Here is a 25763-nt window from a genome sequence, read left to right as displayed (position 1 = left end):
GGGGCCTAACATTTAGGACATCGGCCGCTAACGGTACGAAATGAGACTACATATGACGATTTACAAGTCCAAAATCATCCAGTGACCAGAATTCAAAACTGATGAATGGATAAATAAGAATTTGAACAATCGGCTGATCCGACCCGCAATGCCTCACCTCCCAGAAACTATCTTAAAACAATAGTATTACTGACCAAGGGACTGCTTCTACAACACTATCCTGAATCTATGATTCTTGTTGTCTAAAGGGGTCCAAGATGTAGGTCAACGGTCCCTCATAATGGTACTTATCGCTGGTGAAGTACAACCATGGCATTTCTCATGTTGCGGTACTAATGCGTAGACTCACGGTGTTCCACGTTATGGTACTACTCGCAAGGATTGTACGACGCACAGGCAACGCAGACCTATGGTGTTCCTCACATAGGTGTACTAATCACGGACGCCGGTATTCGCGTGTTCCACACACAGTGGGTACTAATCACAGGTAACTCAGACCGACAGTGTCGCTCATAGTGATACTAATCACAAACCTATTATGTACATAACAGTGATACTGCTCAAGTAAAGGCGGCTCATGGTGTTCCCCGCGTGATTGTACTAATCACAAGTAGTTTTATGGTTTTGATACAATAATCATCCCTTATTCGCCCCTTTGTCTCCTGTTACGACAGGCAGGCGATACCGTGGGTGTATTCTTCGCCTGCGTCCCCGACCCACAGGGGGTCGATGGGATAGGAAAGGCCTAGGAGTGGAAAGAAAGCGACCGTTGCTTTAATGTACAGCCCCAGCATTTGCAGGGTGGCAAAATTGGAAACCATGGAAAAACATTCAGGGCTGCCGACAGTGGGGCTCGAACTCGCTAGCTTCCGAATGCAAACCGACAGCTACGTGACCCAAACCGCACGACCACTTGCTTGGTATCTGGAATGTTTATTCGCAATGCTTTGATATGTTAAGTGCATACTTTGAAGGATGCGCATTTCTTCCGTGACTACTGCGACGCGAAATAACACGCGGCCTCCCGCTAGGCACGAGTTATTTTTATTGCACACTCCAAGCTCATCGAACGAGTCTAAATATACGAAAGGTGAAAGAGGCAACAACCGGGTTACTTCATCTCGTCAGTCTAGTACCTACTACAGCCGTTCCTCCAGTATTTACGTAGAACAATGTTGAGAATAAAACCTCAGTCTTGTCCGGCTCCGTGGCTAAATGGTTAGCGTGCTGGCCTTTGGTCACTGGGGTCCCGGGTGTTTGTGTTCGTCCTAAATGTAAAAGTTCAATTCAAAGTGGAACCATAAATAATTAGAAACATAAAAAATTGTCAATTCAAAATTAATAATCAGTAATATACAACAGTGTAGCTGACTAAACATTCGATATGTGGATGACGCTAATTTTTGCAGATAGTTTAGAAAGTTTACAATATCTTATTGAAATAGTAGCATTCACTAGCCTTGAATATGGACTTTACATTAATATAAAGAAAACCAAAGTTATGACCATAAGTAAAAACTGTATCCCTGAATGTCTTCTAGTAACTGACCATAAACCTGCTGAACGAGTCCGGAAACACACAAATCTCGGCACCATCGTTAATGATCAAGGGGATAACTCGATTGAAGTGAAGTGCCGCATTGGAAAACCTAGGACTGTTCAACAAAATGGGAAAACAGTTTATAAGTTCTGACTTAACACTAGCTACAAAAATGAGACTCCTTCGCTGCTATGTATTTTCTGTTCCCTATTACGGTGTCAAACATGAACTTTAAAGAAGTCGCTCAGTAAAATATTGGAGCCCATTGAGATGTGGCCATACCGAAGGATGCTAAGAGTGTCATGGACAGATCATGTCACAAATGCAGAGATCCTTCTAAGAATTAGAAAGATGAAGTACTGACCACTGTAAGAACGAGGAAGCTGCAATACCTCTGTCACGTCATGAGAAACAACATACCATCTACTGCAAGAAATCCTAGAAGGAAGGATACCTGGAAAGAGGTGTTGGCAGGAGACGAATCACCTGTGTACCGGGCGGTACACCTCCACGCCGCTAATTCAAACATTGCGCCAGTTGAAACTCTTCTACTGGAGGAAGCCTGAACTTTAACAACCATGTTAATTCTAAAGTTTCTCAGAAGATGTCGCTATTGTATATTTTGAAGAGTTCTGAACTGTGTCTTTTTCAATTTATATTTGTTTTCTCTGCAGTGAGAAGTGTGAACATTCTCTTCTAGATGGAACTACTAAAGAACTGCAATTGTACACCCTAGTGCGAAGTGAAGGAACTGGTTTTTTTTGAGAAATTTTGTGTTCATAAGTTTGTTCTTTGCTAAATTTCTTTCAGTCATTTTTTGGGTTGGCAGTATACCCCTTCTCTTTCTGCTTGTTTAGAATTTAGCCAATCCCGAATTTCTCTAATTAATTTTTGACCAATAACGTATGTCTTCTCCGATATGGATATGTTGCTTGATCCTAGCCAATAAAGTTGAGGGGGGTGTGGGTTCTCATTCATGAAACGTCTCGAATTTTCCGCGAGGATATATAAACTGCTGATTTTCTTGTCTCCTGGCCACTTCAGTAACATCTTTCTTAGTGTGATTATGTAGCAGGGGGCGGGAAGCGCCTCTTTCTTCAGGCGGCAGTTCATCCATCAGTTAATGGCCTTTTAATAACTTCTTTTCTTGCTAGCTCAGCAGTTTAACCCTCGGGGCAGGTTCGAAACTTTTATCATGTAACCTTCCTTTAAAATGTAAAAGACACTTGGTATAAAATTCCGTCTCTTTAACTACAAATCGGGATAGAGAGTGCCTAACTCTCTCGAGCTCCCTGTCACATTTTTTTTGAGGTGACTACGTTTTCATAGCCGTTTTTCTTCGTTTCATAATGTAATAAAGTTTTCCTATCGTGTCACCTCCGTAGTATGGGATTAGCCCTTGCATAAGCGGCCTAGAGCCAAATAGGTTTTAAAAAGGTGTATTAGGAGTGCAAGTTACGCCTCCACTCATGTTGGTATTTTGGGGCCATGTAATTATCCTGTTTCTTTACTGAATAGGCCTCAGTAGGTTGGGTATTTTTTTACCCCTGTTCTTGTGTGCCTGGAGGGCAGCTTGAAGGTGGAGTTTGGTGTGGCCTTTGAATAGGCTTGAACTTTGAGAGCGGGTTGCTCTTTCTTAAATTTGGTTTCTGTGTGCCTCGAGCAGGCTTAACTGGGTAATTGGGAGCAAATGCTCCTTGGCATGATTGGGGTTTTCTGCCCCTTTGTTGAACCTTGTTTATAAGTAAAGTTGGGCTCATTGCTCAGGGATTGTGAATCTGGGGCTCGAAGCCCAAAATACATTAATAAACTGTAATTGTACATTGTTAACTTGATATAGAACTGTGTTCCTGTTATACTTGTTATTTCTTGATCTCGAAAAGAAAATATAACTTTTGTTAAATTTTAAATTAATTTTAATTTCGTAAGTTGAGACCTATTCATCCCAGCACCTTCTTTCACATTTAACTACCACGGTTAACTCCGTAACAACCTGGCTAAATATCCTCACAGACTGGACTCTCCAAGACATCGGCAGGCCAAGCTGCTCACAGCAGAGAAGACACAGCCAAGATGGTTGCCGACATCCGAAACGGATAGGTGCCAGAAGAAGTTGGCTAAATGGTCGTTACGACCGAAAGCCAAAATTTACAACAACAAAAAACTACCTGAAGTCATCTAATATAGTGGCTACTCAGTAGTTCTGCACAGAAGAGGGCAGTACTATGAAATCTGAAGTATGTTCTAGTATTATGTCACTCAACTCGATGACTACTCTATAAAAAGTACAACGCAACAGACTACTGTGTAGTTAAATTTTTATTTTCTGACGAACTGGCAATTGTTATTAGACTAATTTCATACAGCCTATTAATCCATCTTTTTCTCGAAAAATCGAAAATTCTGAACTGATAAGGGGAGGGTCTGACATGTGCCTCGCCGATTTTGATAAAAATTTTGCAGGGACGTTAAAGAGACTTGTTTCGGTGTTTTGCTAGACACTCCGTAGTTTGTGAAAACACCAGGGTCATAGTTGATGGAAAGTCGTATTTTTATTGCTATACATCGATATTTTAAAAACATTTATATAATATCGGGTCCAATGTCAATAATATGAGTTACTAACGTTCTGTGTGGTCATGCTGTAGCAGAGCGAGGTCGGCGTCCTACTACCAAACCGCTGGCCCGTGTTAAATTTATGGGCGTGGCTTTTTTGTTTTCATTCAATATTTTCTTTCGGTTGATCTGATAACATTCGAATAATCTGAAGTTTTCTTTGTCCTTCCGAAGTAAAATATTGATCATTACATGAAAGAAAAGCATCGCCCAAAAATCGAACACGGACCAGCGGTTTGGTAGTCTGACGTAGACCTCGCTTTTCTACAGCATGAAAACAACGTTAGCAACTATAATATGATTGACTTTGGACCCCACGTAATAACACAAGAACATTTTTAAGCGATCTTTTGCTGTATAGAGTTGGAAATAGGATTTTCAGGAAACAACTTTGACCTCAATCCTTTCAAAAACCACGTAGTGTCTAGCAAAATGCCGAAACACTATTCTATTTTCACTATAGAACGTAAATTGTATGAAAATCTGTGAGGCATATGTCAGACCCTCCCCTTGTGAGCGGCCCTAGCCCGGCTGTGTATTAATCATGAACAGAAATAAGGAACGGTGATGGATACGAAGTGATGTTAACATCGTCGCTAATTCCTCACCAAGGTAGCCACGGTTCGAATCACCACCAATAAATGAGGGATTTTTGAAATTACAGGTCACGTCCCTGTGGTAAGAATTCTACGTAATACTGGCAGTCCAGTGGCTATCTGTACATGAAGAGTCGTGTGCAACTATTATCTTCATTTATTGCCTTTAGAGAAATAACGATACAGAGCACTGTAATACAACACAAAAGGAAGAAGTGTTCTGAACAATGTACGCAAGCTAGTTAGAATAAGAGTCTTCAAAATGAAACTAGTACAAGGTGACCCAAACGCCCGTTAACATTTGACGAAGGAATACTTCACGGAATATTGGAGGTGGAGAGGTAATGGTTGACTCGCATGATTGACATGACATCGGGTTTGACCGACAACAAAATTACCTACACAGTATGACCAACATATGGCGTTCCATACGGTACACAATTAGCAGAACAATCTAAGTCTGACCAAGACTATTATCTTTATAAAACATGCTCAACATGTCAGCCGGCATTCATCACCACCACCTGTAGTCGAGGGACAATGTTGTGAACAGCACTGTACAACATATCCGTAGGTATGGTGAGGAATTACCACCAACACTACAGGTTTTCCTCCCCTGAAGGGGGGAGGCGGGCCTCCTAGACTGTAACGCTGTCTCTCAGGCCACGAGATCTGTATCTGAGAAGATGTGCTGAGAAGGTGAGAGAGTTGGCGGCCGTGGCCTATATTAGGAACTGCCCAAGCATTCGCACTGGTGCAGGAGAATGGAAAACCATTCTCAGGACACCCGATGGTGGGGGACCAGCCCCTTTCCGTCTCTCGAATACAGAGACGTAGAGCCACGGTGGAGCCGTGGCCACTCCTCTGCTCGGTTGGTCGGTCGGTCGGAGTGCAGAGCTGTCTGAGCACGGACCAGCCGTGGCAACTTGTGGGCCGAAACTCACTCCGCCGAGTCGGATGTTTTCCTTTAACAATCCCTAACGAGGTCTGACGATAGCGGTTGACCTGCGACTTCAGGTAACTCCACAACCAATAATCACACGGATTGAGGTCTGGGGACTAGGGGGGCCAAACATGACCTGCCGATATTGCAGGTTCATCTGCGCCCTCTCACGACAGTTCCTTTTTATATCTTTCGCTGGTTCCATTCTGCACTACTGACATGTTGCTGTCCAACGCTATCTGTTGGCCTCTTTGTGCACTCGTTGTGGTAAAAAAAAAAACAGGTCATGCCAAGCATATGTGGCCATTTGTACCCGACGTGTTTGTGTCCAGCGCCATCCGTAGGTCATTTTATGTACTTTAATTTGGTGTCAATTATTACCCCTCTACCTCCAATATTCCGTGAAGTATTGCCTCGTCAAATGTTAACGCACTTTTGGATCATCCTGTATGATCGCTGCGACGTACGGGCTGGCTAGTGTTCATACCCGGTGCCTTACAGCATACAGCTGTGGACTAGTGCAACGGAACAGTAGCGATAAGACAAAGATCTGCAGCATTGATTGTGCAAATAGTGTGACCCTAAACGACGAACCATAGTGGAACAGGCATGCAACTTTTGATTTACTAACTATCCAACCAGACCTAGAATCGAAATTAGTTTCGGTACATTTCATGGGAGGGATTGTTTTAAGAGTAAATACATTCGAATTACCACCCTCTCTTATTTATAAATATTAAAAAAGAAGTTGTACCCTTCGGAGAATACAATGAGAAGGAAAGGGAAGGACCTTGAAAGGTGTGAAAATAAAAGACACTCTAGGCCTCTCAAACTTCATGTCGTAAGACTACAAGATTTTGACCCAGGTCATACAGGAAGCATAGAAGTTGGAAATAAGTATTAGCAAACTCCACGCTTTGGGAGACCGTGGAGCGTGTATGCCATTCGGAAGAAGCGTCATAGCTAGGTAAAACCTCAATCATTTTAAGTATGTTCTGAAGGGACATTTTCCTGTCTAGAACATCGCACATCAATGTTACTATCAATGCAATTCTTCATGCGCTGTACACTTAAAGAGGGAAAAAGGAAGCATTTGGTACTTTAGGAATAATTTACGCAATAATAGCAATTGGTCTTCTCGGATTCGTCGTATGGGCACACCATATATTTACTGTAGGAATAGACGTAGACACACGGGCCTATTTCACATCCGCCACTATAATCATCGACAGCTCTCTAAACTATTGAGATGTTTAAATTCTTACTTTTTCCGACTTTTTCCAACTTTCTTTACGTCGCACCGACACATAGGTCGGTCTTTTTTTTGCTAGGGGCTTTACGTCGCACCGACACAGATAGGTCTTATGGCGACAATGGGATAGGAAAGGCCTAGGAGTTGGAAGGAAGCGGCCGTGGCCTTAAGGTACAGCCCCAGCATTTGCCTGGTGTGAAAATGGGAAACCACGGAAAACCATCTTCAGGGCTGCCGATAGTGGGATTCGAACCTACTATCTCCCGGATGCAAGCTCACAGCCGCGCGCCTCTACGAGCACGGCCAACTCGCCCGGTCACATAGGTCTTATGGGATAGGAAAGTGCAAGGAGTGAGAAGGAAACGGCCGTGGCCTTAAGGTACAGCCCCAGCATTTGTCTGGTGCGAATATGGAAAACCACGGAAAACCATTTTCAGGGCTGTCAAAAGTGGTTTTCGAACCCACTATCTCCCGGATGCAATTTCCAGAATTAAGTGATTGTTTTAACAACTTAAACCGGCTTAGAAATGGTGACTCGATATTTTTTCAATATCAGTACTTCACCGGGATTACAAGAATAGAATGATCATTACAATTTGAGTTATTTCTTGAACTGCAATCGGGCATGCTGTGTGTGAAAGTTAACGTATATTAAGCAAATTACCACATTAAGTGCAGTTTAAATTGTCCTCGCATTCCGCGTGTACCAGTACAGTTGAATTTCATACGCACAATTCCCTATTAGTACAATGTTATTGGTCAGCCGGCTGAAGTCACCGTGGCCATATAATTCAAACTTTCGTTACCATTAGATCGATAGCTCACTGGTTACAACTGCGCACGTTCAGCAAATCCATCGTAATCAAAATGTTTAAAAAACACTGACAAAAAACTTGTAGAAATGTCTTTTGGTAGTTATAATTTTTAAAGTTCCCTGGAATCCGTTCAGTTGTGCGGAATAAAAGAGCAATTAACTTTAAATATTCCTTGAAGGAGATTTCTTTTATTAGTGCTTCTTGCAAATAAATCTCAACGTACTCGCTACATATGAAATTAAATTAAAATATAAAATGGAAAGTAATTTTTATTTAAAGTATACTCCAAGCAAAATAGAACACGATTACAGAAATTTATCTTTGGAAATCGAAACATGGTGTTAATGTTTAAAAAAAATCAGCTCCATAGAAAAACAATACCGTCTATTGTGATTACGAAGCCGTTTTTGTCATAAGTAAAAATAAGTGACAAAAGGGAAAGTCGTAAAAGTAGGACTATTAGGCAGATCATATGGCTGATGAGAGGCATGAGGGAGTTTATTAAGAAGTAATTATGATAGGTGGAAAACTGTAAATATGTAAACAGATTGTGGGATGGGTTTAAAGCAATTGTTGGGGAATGTGAAGAGGTGTGTACCTTTAAAAATGGTAAGAAATGGTAAAGACCTGCTATATTATAAGAGAAGCAAGACTAAGGAGGTGGTGCAGGGTGAAATGAAATCGAGTTAGAAATGGTTTTGGGAGTAACGAGAAATTGAAAGATTTTACTAGGAAACTAAACCTAGGGAAGAAGTCAGCTAAGGATAACATGATGGCATGCATAACTGGCAGTCATAACATTTTGTGTAGAAAGTGAAAGGTACTCGAGTCCAGAAATGCTGTCAATTTCAGCTGGTTTTCTAGCTTTCAACTGTTGTATCTCATTGTAAATGTCTGTTATCGCAGGTAAATTTCAATACTTCGTTAGTATTAGTCACTTTCTTTATCTGGATACCATCCTTGTAACTAACAGCCTGAATGACTGAATACCTGCCTTTTGTAGATCCTTACTTACACACCCCCTGTTCAGTAATAATTCCTGGAATGTCATTCTTGGAACCCGTTTCTAACGAATATTGTTCAAACAAATTACTACTTACCGCGATTTCCCAGTTTCTCGCCAGAAAATACCAGACTGTACTTCAATTAAGGCACGATCATTACCTTTCAAGACTCTGTGCATTACACCACATCGCTGAAACTCGACCCTCGTTGAGGTAGTCACGTAAGCAAAATTCATATGAAATTACAAATTAATGAAAAAGATTCCAGATTAAAGAATTTCTCAATCCAAATATCAAGATTAACTATATAATTATCGATCTTGCAGTAGGTATAAATCCTGACAAGACTGATTTAACCCACCAACAATACCCACATCGCGACTTCCTAAATACGAATAAATTAGGCGAACAGGGTATAACGTTTCAGCTTACCGGAAAGTGAACAACACTGAATTAACTTCAGTGGGTTCAGCGCTTTGTCGCTATCATAATGCACGTAAAAGTAGCCTGAAATTTACTTCTTCACTATGTTCTAAAACTATTAGTGCTGTATAGACGTACCCCAGAGGTTCTTCAGTTCAGTTAATATAGACTGGCATTCCATTACCTCTCTTTGTAGCAGAACTCTCCGACCACTACGAAACGAAGTCATCTTCAGGAATTGGAAAAAAGCGAAGTAGAAAATATCGAGCAAGCTTCTGAACTTGGAAGTTTCTTAAAAATATGCCATGAATGTGTAGTATTTAAACACCAATGAATTGAAAAACAAAGCATGTGTTTCAGTGAAATTGAAATTCCTAAAACGTCCAGTCTCAAGTATACTCGCGATTGTGCGTTCCTCAGATCGCAGGTATTCAGTTTCATATTTCATCCCGCTTTTATGGAATAAGGAAATGACATCCGAAACTTCCTCCCATTCCTTCCCATCAGATTCGCCTACACAAACCTCCGTGGTCTGTACAGATGTCATTGCACAACTGGCAAGATTTAGACAATTACTGTATTTTGACACTTTCTTAATTACACCTGCAGTCACTAACGAAATTACAGTAGGTGCATAGTGGAAGTAGCATCTCACTCGGTGATCTGTAAATTACCTAACAAATTCCACCTTATCCTGTCTCGATCTCCAGAACATCTTTTTTGAAAGCTTGGTGGCCTGGTGATCGGCAATGTTTATTTTGTTTGTCCAGCTCTTGTCAGTTTCCCAACGGGGTCGGGTTTGAGGTGAGATGAATCTGTTGTGGCGGGTTTTTATGAGCGGGTGCCCTTCCTGACGTCAACCACAGAGGAATTAACGGGATTATATGATGGTAAGAAGGGAGAGAGTGAAACTCGGTGCCGGCACATAGCCTGCTCCTGTCGAATAGCACCAAGGGATCTGCTCTAGGCTTAACGCTACCATCCGACGGACGAATCTCCAAGAACGTCATTTGCCTTCACTCCATATGAGCACTACGGAGAAGTTAATTTAATCCAGACTTTCGGCACGCAATCTAGTGATTATGAATTTCAAACCACCACCTTCCCTACCCAACATTCACACGGGGAAATTTTTTTCGACTAACGGGACTCGAACCGGCTAACCACGGTGTCAGGCCATTTAGACTTCAGCGCTTTAACAATCACGGCTACTAGGCGGGCTGGTGATCGGCATTAAGATGGTAATTAAATAGCAAAGTATTCTCTGCACTGGCAATTTAGACCTCTGGAGTAGTGAAAGTGAAGACTGCCACTTGGGCACTTAGGAGAGTGGTTAGCTCAACGCCCGGCCACAGCCCTTATCCTCAAGATCTAAGGTAGTGTTTCTGTTGTAGGCCGAGTGAATCGCAAGACCACGTGACTCTAGGAGAGAGTTTTTTCTATGGGAGGAGGTGGGGAACTTTGATGGGAAACAGAACCCCTTAAAACTAGAATGCTTCCATTACCTCGACTAGGAGTCCGAAGATGGTAAATACGTGAATACATTGGAAGTATCACCCTGTATAACCCAATGGAAACAGATTTAATACGCAAGGAACGTCAGTTGTGTGTGTACCAAGTTTGGAACATACACCCATTGATCCGTGATTTCGGTCATTTTGGACATTTTCTTTTTTCACCCCCTTTTTTTTTTGCTAGGGGCTTTATGTCGCACCGACACAGGTCTTATGGCGTCGATGGGATAGGAAAGGCCTAGGAGTTTGAAGGAAGCGGCCGTGGCCTTAATTAAGGTACAGCCCTAGTATTTGCCTGGTGTGAAAATGGGAAACCACGGAAAACCATCTTCAGGGCTGCCGATAGTAGGATTCGAATCTACTATCTCCCGGATGCATGCTCACAGCCGCGCGCCTCTGCGCACGGTCAACTCGCCCGGCTTTCACCCCTTCTAAACTCCATTCCGATCGGGGCTGAACTATGACTAACTGCATCCAGAGTGTCATTGTTCATCTCAGCGACACCGAAAACTATGGATTCTGTTTCTTTTATGGCACTCCCCTCCCACCTACGGGTGCTAGGGATGGCTTATCCCCCCCACAGTAAGTCATAAGCGTACCAAGTTTTGTTGAAATTGCTCCCGTGGTTTAGGAGATATAGAAAGGTACTGTAAGACATGGCATTGTCCTCCTCCTATTTACAGCATTTCTTACCGAACTATCATGATACAGAGCAAGTCTCGTCTAGCGACAATCTGTCCATCAATGTCGATCCAATCTTAGTGAGACTTTGAAATTAAATTAATTACATAAAAATACTAATCATAAACGGCTACCTAATGAATTTCATTCAAACCATTTCGTAAACGCTACCGAGAGTAATAAGATGAAGTTGTGAAATTTTCAGGGAAATCTGTCTTAGTTTGAGTGCATTCAAGACAAACTAATTTTTTAATAAATAGATTCACTTCTCACTATTTCGATTGTTGAGAAATATTCAATATACTAGGGTAGAGAATATGTAGAAACCAAGCCTTTATTGGGCTGTCCGCCCAATGCCTTCCTAAGTTTGGTGCAAGACTGGAGCCAATCAGAACATTCTCAGTCACGGCTGAAGTACGTTCGAACTTCCTGCAAAGGATCTTTTGAATAGAGAACGCAATTATGGCCATAATGGAGACCTAATCTTTATGACAGACTTAATATGTAATATCCAAACAAAGAGGCAAGGGAGAGGTTGGAGTATCGTAGACTGAGCAGGTCTCCGTAATATATGGCACCTCATTCCGCCCTCTTCCAAGGAACCGCGAAACAGGGCGAGACGCGGGCGGTGAATTATGGGATTAAATACCGCTTTGTCCCCCTTCTTACATGCAGAGCTTCAAGTTTTGGAGTTAACGTGCCCCGGAGTCAGTTTATAAGGTATAAAAGGGATGAGAAAGTTGAGCACAACCACACATTTTCTTCTGGAAACTCGTTACTGGGATTCGTGGCTGAACATGCATCACACGATCAGGTGAATTACAACATGATAAAACGAGATTTACTCAGGACGTGACATTAACTTTTAATTATCAGCCTTAAGGGTGCTTGAACACTGGAACAATCTCCTTCCTTACACAAATTAAGACACTAATAACGGGGAAGATGTTTGTATCTCAAACTTCGTGAATGAAATGTCAATAAGAGAGTAACCATTTGAGTTTGTTGCTTTATTCACGACGCATATGAGACTTATGGGCAGAAGTTGTCCTTGTGTTATTATTCAACAACTCTCTAGGAATAGCAAACGATAAACTGCGAGAGAGTACAAAAAAAGGCTTGCGTTTTTCGATGTTGCGATAACACCGACCTTTTAAAAATATTCCCTAAAATGCTTCGGAAACAGTTACCTATACATAACGTTAACAATTCCAAACTTAGACAGTTTTATTTCGCGAAAGAAAACTGAGAAACTAACGCGAATATGTTAAGTTAATTTTATGTACATAATAATGAGAATTCATGGCGCTGGCTGTCTTATAAAGGTTTTTCCACCGCCAAAATAGACCATCGAGTCCATCACAGTTTTAGTAAGTCAACTTGTTATCCCACTCCCATCATTCTGCTTAAGAGGCTGGTCAGCAAGTCTTATTTTCTCTCTTCTCTTGTGGCTGGTATTGCGTCTTTAAGATACCTACATGATTAAAGATAACGCGAAATTCTAAAAAATAACCCCGATTTACACCAATAAAACTGAAAACGCAGGTTTCTACCTATAGGCACACAGATATAATTTTTATTAACCTGACTGTCCTAGCAATTGCAAGAGTAACCATGCTAGAAACCAAGCCTCTGAAAAAGAACATTACGAATATTCCAAATATACCTCTGGTATTTAATGCCTACGAAACCCAACAATTCGGTGCTATCAGTCAATTTTCATTACTTCTGTCCGAATCGTGATTAGCGGTTCACCAAAGATTGTTACATAACATTGAAAAAGTCCATACTACTAGCTTACCTGTAGTGAAATAGCGTATTTGGCAGGAATTATAAACGATAATTCAGAATACTCAGTTTCACGGCTACACACACACACACACACACACACACACACACACACACACACACAGTCTAACGTATAATAATAATAATAATAATAATAATAATAATAATAATAATAATAATAATAATAATAATAATAATAATAATAACTGCCTCTGTAGATCAGTGGTCGAGTATCGGCCTCCGTATCCCAAGATAGCGGGTTCAAACCCGGCAGAGGTAGTCTGATTTTTGAAGGGCGAAAAAAAAAGTCCATTCGACACTCCATGTCGTACGATGTCGGCATGTAAAAGATCTCTGGTGACGCTTTTGGTGTTTACCCGGGAAAAAATCTATTAATCTGAGTCAGACCCCCAAGAGAGTCTCAGTTTAGTCTGTCTGCCATCTAGTGGGTCTAGAGTAAACTGGAACGTCGAAATTGACCAGCAGACAGCCAGATGGTTCCAAATTAAAATGTCGGCACACTGTAGCCGAGGCCATACGATTATTATTAATATTATATTATTATTCACAAGCAAATGATTAATGACTGACTTGTCCCATTTAAATACCCTCGATAGCTACCATTGGCTTTCTCTGGGTTCGAACCCGGTATCAAGCAGCAAGTTATCGAAGTCAAACCTACTACCATACTGGAACATTTGACTGTGAAACCCTGCGGAGTCAGCGTTTGATCGTTAACTGGGAGAAGACTAGGGGCAAACTGAAACCAGCCAAAAGAAATTAAGTATATTAAACAGTTAATAGCTGCTGTATATCACTTGCGTAAGGAAAGTGATCCGCAACCATGGGAGAGTGAACATATATCCACGGGAATAACGACTGAAGTGGGATTTTGTGTACGTTCATTACGATTTACGCTAAATGCTTCTGGCTGCGCTAATTGCATGTTATAACGCAATTAGCGGGGATAAAAAACGTTCTACAAACGGGATGGATATATCAGAAGAGCACACGCACACACAATTTCGGTTTGGGAGGAAGATTCATATCCGCTGCAAATTCAGACATTTAGAAATAGCCGGCGCCCTTTTTATTTACTATGTACTATCTGAATTCAGTTCGCAATGAATCACGATGGTAAGTCATTTCGACCATAATATCAGAGGAACTAATCTATTCTTTGAGTCTGGATGATTGTGCCTCAAAATTCCGTGTAAAATATGAAACAGCTAATTTTGTAGCAACTAGAAACTGAAATTTATTGCTAGTTTTCAAGGCAGTACACAATATTCTCAAAAGTCAGCAAAACGATTTTTAATGGCTAGCACATAGCGTCTTGGTAGGTGTGCAAGGTACCAACTGATGAGCCCAACCTAGCACACGGGCGACCAGGAATTAGTTAGCTGGAAAATTTATAATGTCCAATAATGGACCATTTATATTGGTATTATAAATTTACTCATTCGGGACAAATATTTCAGATTCCCTATGGTAATAAACATCTACAGTGGCTCAAAAAAGTATTGGTCTGCCCACAGCCGTGGTATGAACGGAACAGTATGGTAAAAATAATGGTGCATATAATGGAATTATACATATACAGATATGTAAGACAGTCAAGTACATCAGTAGGTTGAATACAGAGCCAAGAAGATTCACGCTGTTTGCAAACGGACCAGTAATACAACGGCGTGCGTCATTACACGCCAAACAAGTATTGGTCTAGTACACAATATCAACGTGACATCGTGCTGTCTGCCGCATCTGGGTCATTGTGTCTGTGCTGACACGTTGGAAAGTAATATTCATCGCTGTTTCCGTGTTCAGATTGCAATGAGAAGGAAAATGAAAGAAACAATCGTGGAAGAAAACAGGATTATAGTGCGACTACTTCAGGAAGGTAAACCTTTAAAGGGCATAAGCGACATTATTGGAAGAGCTGTTACAACTGTTAAAAATATTGTGGACAGGTACAAACGAACAAAGACAATAGAAAATAGACAACGAAGTGTTCGTCCCTCGATGTTATCAGTACAAGACAAACGGCAAATTGTGCGTAATGTGCAAGTGTCATATGAAACCATTCGAAATGTGCTACGCGAACGAGGATATGCGGGCAGTACAGCCGTACAAAAGCCGTACATCAGTAAGGCTAACAGGAAGAAGAGACATGCGTTCGGTAAAGAGCACAAAAATTACTGCTTTGAGGATTGGAAGACAGCCGTTTTTACTGATGAGAGTAAATTTACTCCCTTCAGTTCAGACAGACTAGTGACTGTGTGGAGGAAGGCGAATTCTGAACTTGAAGAGAAGAACCTGACAGCTACTGTGAAACATGGAGGTGGTTCCCTGATTGTGTGGTGTTGCATTTGTGCGAATGGTGTAGGTGAATTAGCCTTCATTAAAGGGACTACGGATCACAAAGCATACATTAACATCCTCAAGACATCTTCCATCAAGTGCACACAAAAAAATGGGACTCTCAGCAAAGTATACGTTTACTCAAGATAACGACCCCAAACACACAGCCCTGAATACGAAGCTGTGGCTGTTATGTAATACACCGCGTTGGATGGAAACTCCACCACAATCTCCCGACATCAACACCATCGAGAATTTGTGGCACTATTTGGAGCAAAACGTGAGAAAGCATGCAATATCAAACAAAGCTGACTTGAAAGAAGCCTTACTCACTGAACTGAATAACATACCAACGAAAACTACGGAGACCTTGGTACGATCGATGCCAAATAGGTTGGCTGAGATTAGAGAGAGGAAAGGAGAATCTACCAAGTACTGAAACGTTCAAGAAGGATCAAGAAATTGCGTTGTGTTAATTCAGACCAATACTTTTTTGGCGGCAAGTGAAAATGATTGTTTTAAGTTGTGGCTTTTCAGTTATATGGACATGGAAGAATGATTTTTTTCTTACAATGTACATGTTATACATGATAATCAGGGATTATAGTATGTCAATTTTTATCATTCCCTTAGATTCCTCGTCCTCGTATATAGCATATCTCGACAGACCAATACTTTTTTGAGCCACTGTATATCATCACCAGTCCCGGTTGTCAGGAAATGTGTCCTTTTAGTGTACACTTTCGTCAAATGAATCCTTTTCCCGATTAGAGATGGCTGAAAAATAACGTAGCAGTTGCTTTGTTACAGTTGCATGCCTGTCACTGTTACAAATGTAACGAGGACAAAAAATAAGAGGTTACCGAGTAACGACAACAGAATAACGTACTAGTGAAAACGGTAACTGGGAAGTGGAAACTGTCACTAGTAGCAGCTTACAGACACACAATGCGACTGTACGCATGTCTTCCAAGTGAGAGCGCTTTCGTAGGAGATTGCTTTAAGTCAAATACACTATAGTGTATTTGTTTAAGTTACTGCTGTCATCTGGTAACTAAAGTTTAAACTGTTATGACATTATGACAGACATCGCGCAGGGATATCCACATTATATTATAAGTTTCACCCGTATAATTTTTCTTGTACCATAAATAAATTAGTATGCTAACTTGCCATATTGGTATAGATAACAATTTTACTTCATCGATCCGCTTGTACCGGTTTGTGTCGAGGTTCGCCAGACAGATGTTTTGTCTTCTATCCTTGATCGGGCATTGTCAAACTCACTCTAGATTTCAGAAAAGACGCTATGTTCTCATTTCATCCGTTGTCTGCTTCTCGTTAAGTTTATAGGAATGCGTGTTTTGCTGCACCGACTTTCAACAGTAGTGATGCGTGCGCGCATGTGCGAGTGAATGAACGGGACTTCGCAACACAGACAAGCTTTAAGTCGGGACCAGGCTGTGACCAACAAAGGTCAGTAACGTTGTACGTTATTTTTAAATGTTACTTTTCACACTTTATTGTAGCAGTAACAGATGTAGCAGTTACACAAAAATAACCGTTTGTCACACCCCTATTCCCGATTTAATTTAGAAGTATCTGGCTGACCGCTTTGCTCGAAATCGTCGTGAACTGTTATTTATACTTGAATAGTAGTAAAGGGTCATGGAGTAAACTATTATAAAAATAAAATATTAGTAAATTGTCCAATTCCGTTCTATTTTTATGTCCTTGCGATAAACTACATGTTCGTGTGAAAATTCGGAATGAAACAAGATAGACGAACAGTACTATCTAGCACTGACTGCCTAATTATAGCGTTTATATTAGAAAACCGCTATCTGTTTCTCGGTACTTTAAGTTCGACAACTGAAGTACCATATAAAGACAGTACGAGATGAATATTACTTCCTTGAACAAGCTTCGACCACCATCTGTTTGGTGGTTAAAGTTCAGGAATATCTATTCTCGAGCTGATTTGCAAATAAAGATCTCGCTGGGGTCCGCCTCTGTGGTGTAGTGGTTAGTGTGATTAGCTGCCACCCCAGGATGCCCGGGTTAGATTCCCGGCTCTGCCACGAAATTTGACAAGTGGTACGAGGGCTGGAACGGGGTCCACTCAGTCTCGGGAGGTCAACTGAGTAGAGGTGTTAGATTCCCACCTCAGCCATCCTCGAAGTGGTTGTCCGTGGTTTCCTACTCCTCCTCCAGGCAAATGCCCGGATGGTACCTAACTTCAGACAACGGCCGCTTCCTTCTCTCTTCCTTGTATATCCCAAACAATCTTCCCATCCTCCCCCCCCGCAAGGCCCCTGTTGAGCATAGCAGGTGAGGCAGACTGGGCGTGTTACTTGTCCTTCTCCACCGTTGTATTCCCGACCCAAAGTTTCACGCTCCAGGACACTTTGGATGTGGTAACATTTCGCTATTTTTGGCTTCTAAAATCGACAATTATTTCTCTACCCACGCGGAAATATTTATCTACGTAATTTTCTACTCTGATATTACCCGTAATACCAACCCAACTTCATTAAATTAAGTTTCATTAGATTGTACAGAATAAAGCCAACATACTTTGTGTACTTTAAGTTTAGTTCCCCACACCTCTCCCCCACACACAAAATTAATTATCACCCATACATTATAAAGCAGTAGCCATTTGCAGCATTATAGCTGCGTTTAAAGTGGTTAGTTGCACCATGATAAAGTGCTGGAAGGTATTTTTAGAACACTATATGTGCATACAGGAGCCTCTTTAATGTAATAACCACGGTGACGTCACACACACTTAATGCATTACCGGTATGGTAACTGTAGTAGAGGGGTCCGCGATAGTAACGCCCTAGCTGTGATCGAGGCGCTCGAAATCAGAGCTGTTGTAACAGCATTTATCAACTAAAACAGCATGTTTTATAACCAAACTAGCTGTAGTGCCCGGCGTTGCCCGGTTAATTTTGAACGTTTACCTTAAAGATTTGTATTACCAGTTAGGTATGTGTGAAGTGAATATTTATAGAATTCCTTTTTGAAATATTGATTGAAATTTTATAATCTATGATGTTTAAGAGTTATTGAAATGTATTTGATTTACAGCTTTAGATTATATAACTTTCGAGTAATACTTTATCGTTATGGAAGCTCGAAATAGCTGCAAAGTATGTAACCATGTCAAAAACATAAGTGATAACTATACCTCGGATTTTTACGTGGAAATAGGTTAGAATGCAAAGTAATTTGGTTTGTAGGAAGTGTAATGCAACCCGTTGTACCATAATTTAGGAAGAGTAGAATAAATTCAAGGAGTTCTATAGGGTGTACCCCTAATGTCTATGCAAATCTCCTAGCATAACCGTTGTACAGTATAGGGTATACTTGTTACTGGCTTAAGAAGTTTGCATTCTAACCTATCAGTACCTAATAATCCGTACTCTACTGATAACGATATGTATTTACCCGTCGCACAACAGATACAATGTACACGATTTAAACTGTCATTGGGGCTGCCACCAATCATCCTAGCGAACCCAAATGCAGTGGATTCAACACAAATCTGTTATTTTAGACTATTTACTTTTAAGCCCATCTCAGACCCCCGTCTCATTGGAGACTGAACGTGGACTAACCGTATCGACAGCGTAACAATAATTCATCTCAGCGACACATACATAATGGATTCGACATTAATATACGTTCTACCAATTTTCCCACACCTGTGGGTTTGAGGGAACGAACTGCATCGTAACTATGGATTTGGCCGTGTTTTACGACCGGATACCCTTCCTGACACCAATCCTATATGAAGGAATATAATCGCTTGCGTTTTCCTGTCGTGGCTGGTAGTGTAGGATGTTGTCCGATTATGAAGAAGTGTTGGGGCAAACAATTTCGCAGTCCCCGAGCCAGAATAATCACAAGCGATTAATATCCCCTACCCGGCCGGGGATCAAACCCTGGTCCCACTGAACAGAAGCCCCCCTAGGCTAACCATTCAGCCAAGGAGTCTGTCGATATTACTGTTTTCTTCTTCTGATGGTCATTTATATACAAAGTTTCGTTGAGGGCTATTCTGGAGCATACAGACATGCATCCATAATCTCGGTCATTTTTACATTCATTTTCACCCCTTCTCAACCTCCAATCTGATTGCGGCTGAAGTAGGACTTAACCAGCATCCAGAGTGTCGCAGTTCAACTCGGCGACCTCGTAAAAATGGATTCGACATTAATACCAGTCGTTTTCGTTTATATTTATATTTCACCTCATCCTCTAGGAGTGCTAGGGGTGTTTTCCTCTAACAGTGCTTTTTTTTTTCAGATAGTAAGTCATGTGTACCAACACTGTATGAGGGCTATGCTGGAAGAATCATACATACATGCGTAATTTCCATAATTTTCTACATTTTCCTATTCTCCCCTTCACATCCTCATGCCCATGCTGGCCGAACATGGACTTCAAAAGCATCCGGAGTGTCATTCACCTCAGGGACCCCGAAAACTATGGAATGTACATCAATATTTGTCGTTTATTATTTTAACATTACACCCCCCTTTCTGTACTTTTTTTAATAATTCAACACCGCCGTTAGCGGCGATAGATGAATCGTACCCCTCCAGTAATTTCTTCCAGGTAATTCATATATGTACCATATTTGGTTGAGAGCTATGCTAGAACATGCACACATACGTCCGTAAACTCGGTCACTTTGGACATTTTCTTTTCTTCACTCGTTCTCACCCCCTCTGCCGATTGGGACTGAACTTTGTCTTAAACGGCATCCAGAGTGTCACAATTCATCTCAGTGACCCCGAAATCTATGCATTCTCTCTGTAGTTTTCGATTATTTTTACATTTCTTACCCCCACAGTATATTTTTCCAGTTAGTGATACTTTTATCAATATTGATAGAGAGCTATGCTGGAACGTACACACATACGTTCATTATCTCAGTCATTTTGGAAATAGTCTTTCACCTTTACTCACCGACGATGTCAAAGGGGGCTGAACGTGGACTTTCGGAGTGTCACTATCATCTCAGCGAGCCCGAAAACTATGGATTTGACACTATTTTCGGTTACTAATTTTTGTCACCCCTCACTCCCAACCAATAAGTGTGCCAGCGGTGTCTTACCCCCACGCGGTTAGTCTTCTGATAGTAAGTTATGTGTGTGTGGCAAGTTTGGTTTAAATAGGTCCAATAGTCCTCAAAACTACGGATTCGACACTAATAGTCGATCGGTCGTTTTTAGCTCTATATTTCCCCCCTCCTCCCTTGCAGACTCCAGCGGTGTCTTGCCCCAACACATGGTAAGAAATATTTGTGCCAAATGTAGTTGACAGCTATGCTGGAAAATAAACCCATACATCCATAATCTACAAAATTTGTCTCATTTTATTTTTTCACCCTTTCTCCCCGTATGTCAAAGGGGCCTGAACTTTTATATCTCACTCCCCCCCCCCCGACTCCCACCGAAAAGCGGGATGAACTTGGACTTCAAAAATTCGGAGTGTTACTATTCATCTCAGCGATCCCGAAAACAATCGATTAGACACTATTTTAGATTATTTTTATATCTCACACCCCGTTCGCCCTCCACCGCAGAGGGGGCTAGAGATGGCTCACCTCCATAGTACCACAGTGCTCGTCTCCAGATAGCAAATAATTTGATTGAAATTACTCCAGTGGTTCAGGAGGAGATGTGTCATTTACACACATGCATCCATTTTGTATATAGACTAGCAAATGTACGCGTGCTTCGCTACGGTATTCTATATTGTATACGGATATGCAAGTAAATTACTGTACATGCAATGAATAAGATTTTTTAAATTCCATTTCCCTTAGCGTTATCCGAGAAACAGCATAGGGGGAACTACATACGGTGTTTCCAATGTAATGAGCGAGTTGCGGAGTCTTGACGATAACGGCTGGTCCACTTGCCTACTGCCATTCGCAATCGAGTTGGGGAATTTTCATTATCATGGCGGTCCCCATTTCCTATTTCCATACAGATAACAATTGAGGAAGGATTTTTTGTTATAATGGTAGGCACCTTAGCTACTGCCCGTCAAAATTGAGTCGTGCTGTTATCAATATGACAGACCGCATTTCCTAATGCCAATCAGCTTACTGCCAGTAAACCGAGTTTGAGTTTCCATTACAACAGCAGGCCACTATGCCGAACGTCAGGCACTTTTTAGATGGGTAAATTTGTTTATAATGGCGGGCACCCTTGCTTACCGACAAACACAATCGGGTAAAGGAACTTTGAAAAAAAATTGCATGTTCCCTAGCATTCTGCCAGTAAAATTGAGAAGGAAACTGTTCATTACAATGGTACACAGGAGTTGGGGAAGGACCCCATTCATACTGCCAGTCAAAGTTGATGTGGGGAGTAATGATTACAATAGCAGACTCCCTCCAGCCGAGTCATTATCGATCGCTACAAATCTACTTCAATGAAGAAATATAGATCGATATACGAAAGTATATGCATTTTTACCTTCATTTAAAGATTAACTGTTCTAAACGGTACATCATATCGACAAATGGACTGTACGATAAGACGCCACATATAACGGTCTAAATGACTGGTCCTATGATATGTTCACGTATCATCTATTTATGGGCAAGATGGATTTAGAAACGTTGGACAGGGTGAAATTTGGGTAAAATTCTCACAGTACATTACTTTTAGGATACATATACGACAACTACAAACATAGCACTTGGCTCACATATAGCTATTGGATGGGCCAATGTTCGCGTAAAATAAGTGAAGCAAACTACCGATTATATATGTAAAAAGTGCAAAATTAACGTACAATCTAGAAATAGAGCCAAATTTAACGTGTAAGGGATAGAGATTGCACAAAACATAGGACCAAAGTTCTAGATCACTCCACCTACCGATTTACAACTCAAATTTACGCGTACCTCGCTCGGTCACTGACGAACCTCCCGGTTATTTTTCCTTGTTTTATAGACCGGGGCCACTGTCTCACCGTAAGACAGCTGCTCGACTGCAATAAGGTAGGCTATGTGGAACTTTAACTAGCCCCCAGATCCAGGCAAAATTCGCTGACCTGGCCAGGAATAAACCCGGGGCCTCCGCGTATCTGCGCAGCTTCAAGTACCACCGGAATATGCCGGGACAGAACCTGCCAACGTTAGTAAGGTCAGCGCTCTACCATCTTAACTACTCAGCCCAAACCATGTGTTAACTACTCTAGAAATATTCGCAATTGCCCCTGCCTTTCGGTCGTTGAACCCTGGGACAATTTTCACTCCGCCACTTTGTCAAATATGAGCGTTACCTATTAAGTTTAATGATACCGTGTGTCAGTGACAAGCAAATAGTTGCATCGAGGGAAATTCCCTTCGCAAGGTAATTCCAGTCTAATTTCGATGAGATTTAGAAGAATTATATACAGGGTGATCGGAAGCAACGTTAACCGGGTATAAATTGGAAAAGCGTAATGAGATACGTTTCTTTACAACTTTATGTCGCACCGATACAGATAGGTATTACGGCGACGATGGGATAGGAAAGGCCTAGGAGTGGGAAGGAAGCGGCCGTGGCCTAAGGTACAGCCCTAGTATTTGCCTGGTGTAAAAATGGGAAACCATGGAAAACCATCTTCAGGGCTGCCGACAGTGGGGCTCGAACCCGCGGATGCAAGCTCACAGTTGCGCGCCCCTAACCGGACGGCCAACTCACCCGGTAAGTAGATATCTGGCGCCACTGACATTTTATCAGCTGCTGAATTTAGCCAATGAGATCCGTCCTCGGGTGACATCAGATGGCCTTTGTGAGGCGGTACTGCTAAATTTGCACGTAGCTTATAATCGGCTTGAGAGCCCCAATAGATGAAAAAATGTATCCAGTGGAGGAACTTGAACAAGGACCTCCCTGCTGATACGCTCGGCCCACAGCAAGCACGCTACAGTGGCATGGGCTGAAACCCACGGTGTGTTAGTGTTTGATGCTCTTTTCTTGGCATGTTCAGATTTACCAACACCAGCTATCTGATTGGCTAAATTCAGCAGCTGGTAAAATGACACACGGCGCGAGACATCAACGTAATTTTTAAAGTTACTTATCAGTATGACCAACGCTATAACTTTGATATACTCTGTTCGCGTTGTCGACCAGCCTGTATATTTCAAATCCAGGACCTTTAAGAGAAAAATTATGGCTGCAAGTCTGTAAGAGTGCTATATATGTATTTTTAACAAGAGTTGCAACTCTTATAAGCATAGCACGTATGGGTAGTTCGGGTTGTTCATAACCTGCTGAGTAATCCACAGTAGTATGAGAAATGTAACCTTTGTTCGCGATCACTTAACGAGTCATGAATACATTCTACGCAAGAATAGCGACTTGCATGAATGCTCGATGTTTGCAAACAAAAAGTGTTTGCAAAGTCACCTTCCTCCAGCGAGCTAGTGAAGCTACATACCTCAGGAATTAACTCTAGTCAGTACACAGGACGTATGTCCATGCCCGTTTCCAAGGCTAGTCTAAGTGTTTACAATTCTAATTATGGCCATTATCAACCTTGACATCGGCTTTTTACTTCAGTCTGGAGCTAACGCGAATGACAGTATATTAACCTACGACCGCAATAAGAATCAGTCCAAATCCGATTTTAGTTTGTAATGAATAATTTAATCGAAGATCATGCACGCTCCAAGAATGTTTCATGAACTGTTCTAGTTAGCCATAAGTTTTTTTACAACTGGTTTCACGTAGCACCGACAGATTTATTATGGCAACGACAAGATAGGAAGCGCTGGGAGTGGGGACGAAGTGACGGTGACCCTAATTAAGGTACAGCCTCAGCATGTGCCTGGAGTGGAAATAGAGAAACCACGGAAAACCACTTTCAGGGCTGCCGACGGTGGGTTTCAAACCCACTAATTCTCGAATGCAAGCACACAGCTGAGCGCCCCTAACCGCACGGCCAACTCGCCCAGTGAGTTGAGTCTGATAGCCTCTTGAAAGTACTAAGCGCCTCTACAATCCTATATTAGTTCCGTACCCCGTATCATTAGAAAGGGGCTCTAACCATCATCGTCTTTGTCTGCCTCTACTTTTCTTATCCTCTATGACCGAGTATTTTATTCTTCTAGGTAACTTACCCTCCTTCATTCGCCTCACACCCAAGCAGAGTTAATTCACCTCATCCTGAGTACCATCCTGCCATTCTTCCTATCTGTGCATATCAGCGATCATTTTCACTACCTTCATGTCTATTACTTCTAACTTATGGATAAGATATCCTGAATGTTTGTCCAACCCTTGTCCCGTTTCCCTACAGGGTCGGGTATGAAGTAGGATGAGTCTGTCGTGGCGGGTTTTTATGACCGGATGCCATTTCTGACGTCAACCTCAGAGGAGTTAATGAGATTAAATGAATGACGTGATATATGATAGTAGGGAGAAGGTGAAACTGGTGCCGACGCATAGCCTACTCCTATCGAACAACACCAAGGGGTCTGCTCAAGGCTTAATGACCCCATCCGACGAAAGAATCGCCATCAACAGCGTCATATTCCCTCACTGCCGAGAGGTTTGGAATTTAATCCAGGCTTTCGGCACGCAATCTAGTGATTAGAAATTTTATACCATCATTTCCCCTACCCTGCCGGCCAACATTCTGATTGTGAAAAGTTTTTCGACCAACGGGACTCCAACCTCTGTGTCAGACCGTTTAGACTTCAGCGCCTTAAGAATCAGGGCCTCTAAGCGGGCTGAATAAGCTCGGTCTCGTACAGGGAAGTTCGTCTGATAACAGTGCGGTGTAAAGGTAGTTTCATCCGGCAGCCGTTTTGTTGTTACCGTTGATCGCAACTTTGCCTTCGATTCAATAGTTACTGTACTTGTTTCGCTCTGTTTCACCTACGTACAATTCCCTGTCTGCATCTGTCCTTGTTTGGAGCCAATTCTCATGCACCTTTTTAAGTTTACAAGCTGGTCTCACTTCATCATTCCACCAAGATGTTCGCTTTTTCCAATCTGTACACACAGTTATCCCTAAGCATTGCCTTACTGTTTCTACTACAGCATGTCTGTATGCCATCAATTTTTCTCTGTCCCGAACCTGCGTACTGTCGAACTTTTCACTAATCATACCCACGTACAATACTTTAAATTTCCTTGCCCTAAAAGTTTTTAAAAAAACCCCTGATTCGTATGCACACATTTCACTTTCTTTCCTAGGCCT

The sequence above is a fragment of the Anabrus simplex genome, chromosome 4 (assembly GCF_040414725.1).
Source record: "Anabrus simplex isolate iqAnaSimp1 chromosome 4, ASM4041472v1, whole genome shotgun sequence".
NCBI lineage: Eukaryota > Metazoa > Arthropoda > Insecta > Orthoptera > Tettigoniidae > Anabrus > Anabrus simplex.
The sequence above is the reverse complement of the archived record's forward strand: the minus strand, read 5'-3'. Positions refer to the sequence as shown.